General features: G+C 45.4%; 1 pseudogene; it reads right to left on the bottom strand.

Annotated features, from left to right (window-relative positions):
* Positions 1-5,066: 5,066 nt before the first annotated feature.
* LOC101989180 lies at positions 5,067-7,293 on the bottom strand (annotated as a pseudogene).
* Positions 7,294-7,570: the final 277 nt, after the last annotated feature.

The following is a 7,570-nucleotide window of genomic DNA, read 5'->3' on the forward strand; positions in this document are numbered from 1 at the left end:
CGCCCATAGCTGGGTCCAGTACTAGCTGGAATCCACTGACCCAGACTGTGCTCCATAGTCTACTTCAGTAGGAAAAGTCAGGCATGGTTTGGGTCCAAACTTCCAGTTTTCAGGATCCTATAGTTTATAGCCAATACAGTTAAAGCCTGACCTCGCATTTTTAAAGTAGTACAGACGTCCCAGAGGAAATGGCCTTTCTGAAGGCAACCACTGAATCTATAGGATCAGTGTGGTTTCCAAGGCCATCCTAAGAAACCCATTTATATAATCAGCTGGTCATTCCTCTCTTCTCCTAAGTGGCTCCTGGCTCAATGCAGACTGGAAAACTCAATAGAGAAGCCTATGGCTTGTAATCAGTGCTTTGTGTCAGGGCCCCTTGGCACGCTCTCCACTCTTTTGATGCTTGCCAGAAGCCTTGACAATGCTGGCTGTGAAGCATGGAGGGAGCATGGCAGGATTCCCTCTGCATCCGCATCCAGCTGCATGGTCCTGGCAGGCTATGCCTAGGCCAGCACTAGGGTGGCATAGCTTGGCCCTCCTTCTTGGGCACTGATTTGCCTCTGGCCAAGCTCTCCATTATACTTTAGCAAGAGAGACTCTTGTGAACCACATGAGGCTTTGTTTGTTATCATCCTGGCCTTGGGTGTTTGTGTGGCTCTGGTGTGGGAGGTCCTTCTGCCTGTGTGCTGATTTTATTGGTCAATGAGTAAAGAAAGCTGGCTTGGCCGATAGCATGGAAGGAGGAAGATGGAGTCAGAGGGAAGCGATGGAGCTGCCAGAGACAGATGCTGGGAACTTTAGCCAGTAAGCCACTGTCTCATGATGATACACAGATGAATAAAAGTGGTTTAAATACATGTGTAAGAGTTAGCCAATATGAAGCTAGAGCTAATGGGACAGGCAGTGATTTAAATAATACAGTTTCTGTGTGATTATTTCAGTTCTGGGCTCCTTCCTACAAATTGGGGCCAACTAAAATCCACTTAAATACCTAAGAGAGCTTGAAAAGGAATTTTAGACACAAAAGAACAGAGTTTAGCACCGTTTCTTGGTAGCCACAATTTTTTTTCTAGATGGACTTATGGTGAGCAAGGTACCTTGGGGCACAGTAAAAACTGTATGACTTCTTTAAAAACAAGCAGCAATTTCCTGGTTTGACAGCATGAACAGCTCTGGCTCTTTTGGGAAGTTTGGCTATCGGGCATTTAAATGGGGTTTGTGAAGCGTGTACTGCAAGCTACTTGGTAGCAGCATGGACCAATTGGTTATCAGAGTTGAGGTGGTGAGGATGGCTTCCACCCGGCAGTCTTAGGCACTAATAGCTTTTCACCTTGTTGGACTGGGTGAGGCAAGCAGACAGTATTGTCTTACCCTAGTAATGATGCACCTTAAGTTTTAAGAAGCGCTTAGCATTTTAAGAAGTGCTTCTGGAGAGTAAAGAATTACAAATAACACAATAAGGACAGATTCAGACATAAAAGAACTCTAAATGGGTCATTATTTTGAGTGATTATTTTGGGTCTAAGCTAGCCAGGTGGCTGGGAACCAACAAGTGACCCTTCTTACTCCATGGCTCTCTTAGCATCTGAGAGCTGATTCTGTAGTGCTACCAAATGAGATTTTGGGTCATCTGTCTGCTGATAGGGGCGAGATACAGAGAGACATTTAATTTTGCTTTAAAATGGTTCAAAATAAAACAAACAAACAAAAGTAAAAACCTCCCCAAGTTATCACGGAAAGTTTTCTTTAAATTGTTTACTTCCCATATGATGTTCCTTGGAGTCCCAGGGAGCCCTGGGAAGGAGGGGAGGGGCATCATTATTATCAAACAAGCTTTTAACCTTAAAGTTTTATAAATTTATTTATTTATTCATTCATTTATTCATGTGCATGGGTGTGTGTTTATATGTGCATGCATGCATACACACCACAGTACTACACATGGGGAAGTCAAAGGGCAACTTCAAGAGTGCCTAGCCCAAATCCCTGAAGCCACCAACTTTCATGAGAAGACTATCTTGCTACCAACTTCAGGTATCCTAGGACTAAGGGCTTTCTCCTGCTCCAGAGCCCACTCCCCTCGACCCCCACCAAGAAGCAAGCAAGTGGTGGTATAAACGGGAGCAGCCTTTGGGCAGTGGCAGGTGGACACTGATGTACTCAAGCCCAGGTTCCTTCTCCTGGTGGTTAGGAACCTGCTGTGTGTATTTCATCCTGGGTCCTGGAGTTTCCCTATACGGTTTTGGCTCAGTTGCTCACAGTAGGTGCAATGATATTGTGTCTTTATTATCTGCCATCCTCATGGCTGACCTTGCTGTCCTGCAGAGAGTTCACAGTGGGCAAGCTTTCTCCCCTTCTCACTATGTAGTCTTGTCTCTTTTTGATCTCTCTCTCTCTCTCTCTCTCTCTCTCTCTCTCTCTCTCTCTCTTCCCTCCTTTCTCCCTCCCTCCCTTTCTTCTTTCCTTTCTTTCCTTACTTCTTCCTTAAACAAAATACCCCCCCTCCAAAAAAAACCCCACAAAAACAGAGTCTCTAGCCCAGGCTAGTCCTGAAATCATCATGTAGATGAAAATGTCCTTAAATTTTTGTTTGTCCTTTTTCCACCCAGGCACTGGGATTACAGGTGTGCACCACCATCCCTGTCTTATGCGGTGCTGAGGATGGAACCCAGGACTCTGTGCACACTATATAAATGCTCTGTCAACTGAGCCACATCTAGATCAACACCCCCATCTGATGTTTACATTCCTCATGTGCAGATAATGGCTCTTAGAGCGACTTCCTTGAATCAGGCATTATCATCCCTTGGGAACTTGATGGAAAAACGAGTTCATCTTTCTGCCTCATCCAAGACCTTCTTGCTTTGAACCTCTGAGGGGAGAGTGAGGACTTGGGTACCTAGTGCATGTGTTATTTTCCTTGTCCTAGTGCCTGGATACTGGGATGGAGACCCCATGAAGAGCTCTTGGAGCCTTTTTGTTACTAGAGATACTGCTGGGGTGTCTTGTTGGCAAGAGGCTATTGCTGCTGTCTATGCTGTTTCTTTCTGGTAACAGTTAAGCTTCTTTATTCTCCCTAAGAACAAACCCAGATGTGTAGGTCAGAGCTGGCTGCCTGAGTTAGTTTCACAAAACCCAGTGAGCATTTTTCACTTATGTGCGTGGAAACTCCAAGACTCGGACTAGTCTCAGGTATGGCTAGAAGGCACACAATTTAGTTAGAAACTGTAACCCTCTTCCTCTCCCCGCTTCTCCTTCCTTCCCCTCTCCTCTCCCTCTCCCTCTTCATGCCTTTACTGCCTCTAGCAACTCTAAGTTCTGCAGCAACTTCCCATCTTATGAAGATTTCTCCTTGACTCTGGTTCACAGAATCTTTCCTTGGCTCATCATCATTCTAGGAGCTATGCCCCTGTGTCAGAGGAATAGAGCAAGCTTTGTGCTGGGCAACTCTTTAGAACTGTGCCCAGTAGGGGTGCGTTAGAACCAGATCTTAGAAAAGCAAGCAAGCAAGTCAACCAGCAAGCAAGCGAGCGAGAAAACAAAGTCTCCTGGTGAAGAGATGTGAGGCCTTGATTTGTGTCCTCTGCTAATTTCTTTCCCTTACTTCCTTGCTTTTGCTCTTTCTTCCTTGTGTTTATAGCTCAGGGGTGGAGCCTAGAACCCAGAGTATCTGTACATGTGGGAAAAGTGCTCCTCCACTGAGCCATATCCCTAACACTTAAGATATTAACCCTGGGTTAACACATATGTTTGCAGTACTAGGGTGGGGTTTGGGGGTGGAACCCAGGCCTTGAGCCTGGCAGGCTCTTAAAGCTGAGTTACAATCCAGAAAACCATCTGCTGACTTCCCTAATGGCTCTCATTTCATGATGGCTGATTTCAAGCCACCAAAATGACCTCACAGACGGAGTTGTGTGGAGACTCCCAGGAGCACAGCGCTATTTAGTGTTTCCTCCATTCTGATGTTATACTGTACAATGTAAAGACCCTCAGGAAGAAGCCTCTGCAAAGTCATGAACTAATAAGATCAGTGACTTGGGAGTGTTCCTGTTGTTTCTCTATAATTCACTCAATCTCAAGATTAGGAAATTGTTTAAAATGATTGTTTGACAAGAAATTTACAGAATTCCTGAAATTTTAAGTCATCTCTTCTAAGCTAGTGCAAGCTAGCTCTAGTGTACCACCAGATAAGGCCCAAGAGGCCAGCAAGGGTCTGCGATCTCTATCTGCCCCTTTTCTCTTCCAATCCCTGCTGGGAAGAATACCATGTTACTCCAGAATGCTTCTTCAGGTGGCTTACTGAGGTCTCTGGTACTAAGGGCTTCACGCTAGGTGCTTATAAACATTTCAGCCTGTACCATCTTGCCTTTAGACCAGTGGTTCTCAACCTTCCTAATGTTACAGCCTTTTAATACAGTTCCTCATGTTGTGGTGACCCCTCAGTCATAAAATTATTTTTGTTACTACTGTTAAGAATTACAATGTAAATATCTGTGTTTTCTTTTTTTAAATTTTTACTTAAAAATTTCCACCTCCTCCCCTTCTCTCATTTCCCTCCCCCTCCCCCCATCCTTCCCCCTCCCTCTCCAGTCCAAAGAGCAGATGGTCTTAGGTGACCCCTGTGAAATGGTTGTTTGACCCCAAAAGGTTATAACCCACAGGTTGAGAACCACTGCTTTAGATGGTTCATTTTCTTTCTTTCCATTTTTTTTTGGAGGGGGATTATTATGTAACTGTGTACAGAAAGCATAGCAGTGTACCTGTAGCCCAGTTTAATGGAAAGTTCTTTGGCTTTTGCTTTTTCCAGCTTGTCAATTAGAGCCGCAGATGGAGGACCCAGGATACTGCCATCCCAGCAGCGTCAGATCTCACTGTATCTGTCCTGATAGGCCCTGATAACTTCCACCAGCTCAGCCAGAGCACCCTTGTCTTCCAAGTCAACCTGTGTGAAGGCAGCAGCAGTGCAGGCCCTTTTATGGACCAGCTACACTGGCCTGGCCTTTTCCTCAGTGATGCAGTAGGGGACCCCCATCTTTCAATGCAGAACAGACAGGAAAACTGCCAGCCTAATGGGCAACCACCACTACCCGAGCCTTCTTGTTCTCCTCCAAGGTGGTAAACGGACTGACTTCTGCTTGAAGGACAGGTGGTCTCTTATTTGGGGAGTCCCCTCTGCCAGAAGCTTTTTCCTCAGTGCAACCAACAGCCTTAGCTTTTGCTCCTGCTTTGGCTCTGCTTAAGCAGCAGGGTAGCCATTGGCCAGTCCAGGGCCTGAGTGAACTGGTTAATGGCAGGCGGTGCTTTGAGCCGGTTATAAAGGATAGTTCTTGGCCACTCCAGCCTGATGTAGCCGGGCCATTGGATGAAGCTGTGAGATCTCTTCCGGTCTGGATGTCCTATCCGATGTGAAGGTTTTAAACCTTTTCTCAGAGGGTTCGCCACCTTTTTGGCCTCCTGTTTCTTCATGACAGTAGGGGCTGGGTCCACTTTCTTCCACTTGGCTTTCCTTCCTCTAGCATCTTGCTTGGCTGGAGGAGAGCGATGTTTATTTTCAAGTAAAGCTCAGAAATGGGTCTAGGGCATAGCTAGCCTCTGAGAGGAAAGATCCAATTGGCAGTAAATATTTTTTTTTTTAATTTTGCTTTTTTGAGACTGGGTTTCTCCGTGTAGCTTTGGAGTCTGTCCTGGCACTATTTCTGTAGACCAGGCTGACCCTTGAACTCACAGAGATCCACCTGCCTCTGCCTCCCAAGTGCTGGGATTAAAGGCGTGTGACACCACTGCCCAGCTGGCTGTAACTTGGGAAAGTAAGGACATTGCTTTCTTTCAGATTTAGATGTAGTTCACAACTTTGAACTAAGAAGAAATGTAACCCCCAGCTTGCGTCTCCCTCATCAAAAATGAAGAGTTGACTGTTGCCCAATGTTTTTACTTCTAAACCTGCACATAAAGAATAGGGAAGTTTGAACACGTGCCAACGATCCTGTCATCATCATCATCATCATCATCAATATTGTCATTGTCATAGTCGTCATCTTCATCATCATCATCTCCTTCTTCCTCTTCTTTTTTTCTCCTTATTCTTCTCACTCTCCATCTTTCTCCTTCTTCCTCTTCCTAAAAGTGTGTGTGTGTCTGTGTCTGTATGTGCATGCATGCACATGTGTTCAAGGTATTTGTAGAGACCAGAAAAGGGGTTCAGATCCCCTTACAAGAGGCAGTGGTAAGCTGCCCTATGTGGGTGTTGGAAACTGAACTCTGATTCTCTGCAAGAGCAGCAAGTACTTTGGACCCGAGCAATCTCTCCAGCCCCACCCTAGGTGTTTTTGACGCAGTCAGGCTGACAGTTGAAACTGACCATCACAAGGAATGAGTGTATTCTATATTCTATGAACTTGTCAAAAGTGAGAGCCACTATGTAGACTCATAGGCACAAAACAGATTGAAGTGTGGCTTTACAGGGGCTATGGCCAGGGGACAAATGTGAGAGGCTTGTGGCTTAAAGAACAAATACAGGCAGTGTGTGGAGTATCCCAGAAGATATGAAGGCTTGGAGATGATTTAGTATCTAGTAAGACCCCCCGCAAAGAGGTCAGCACGGTCATGAACTCTGTTTTGTAGACTGTGATCACAGACAGTTCCTAAGACTTAAAAACACGGACTACTGTAACAAAGCTAGGTTGCTTTTCCTCTTGAATTGAAACCCATAAAACTGTTTCCTGGATTGAAACTGAGCCATTTGTTTTTTGTTTTTAAATCAGAGAACAAAGTGACCAGATAGGGACCAACCCGAGGCATAAACCTAAAAAGAAAACCCAGTATTTGGGCCTGAAGCAACAACAGGGCTAAATAATGTTCGCATGATCTATATTAAAGAGAATTTGTAGGACAGATGGATAATCCTTTTGTGCCTTTGAGAGGCTGTTGAAAGTCTTTGTAATGTCAGTCAGAGGCAGGATAACGTGTATCAGCACACGCCCCCAGCAAAGTCCCCTTGGATGCACCCGTAGCTGTCTTTACAAAGAGAAGCCTGGCTGTAACTTCTAAGAGACCAGTGTGGGGCGTTTCAAAGGTGGCAAGTGCCTTTCCTTAGATCTTGATAGCGTCTGACATGTCAGTGAATCAGCATCAGTGCTGTATTTTTGACTTGGTTTGGGGTTCAGTAAATCTTTCTTCAGCACCAGGTTGGTCGGGTGTTAGACTGTGCTATGTTTTACGGCAGTTGCCGCAGGCCGCCACTGCTTCTGCATGAGGCGACGGGTTACTTGCAGATATTTCCTTGGGAAGAAACATGGTGCTTCACAGAGGAGGTAGCTGGGTCTGAGAGGACTTGGGTGTACCTCACAACCAGAAGCACAGTGGCTGGGAGCTTTGAGTCACATGCCTTACTCTAGAATTTATGCTTTTTATTGCACTACCTGGGGCACCTGAGGAAGTACTAAGGGTACTCACCAAACGGGGTGTACTTGACACTTTGACCAGTTCATTGCCAAACACCTGATTCAGAGATCATTTCACAGATGTGGGGTTAGAGCAATTTCTAGTTCCCGTGGGTCCTATTTTACTTATC

This window comes from Microtus ochrogaster, chromosome 8, assembly GCF_000317375.1.
Source record: "Microtus ochrogaster isolate Prairie Vole_2 chromosome 8, MicOch1.0, whole genome shotgun sequence".
Classification (NCBI taxonomy): Eukaryota; Metazoa; Chordata; class Mammalia; order Rodentia; family Cricetidae; genus Microtus; species Microtus ochrogaster.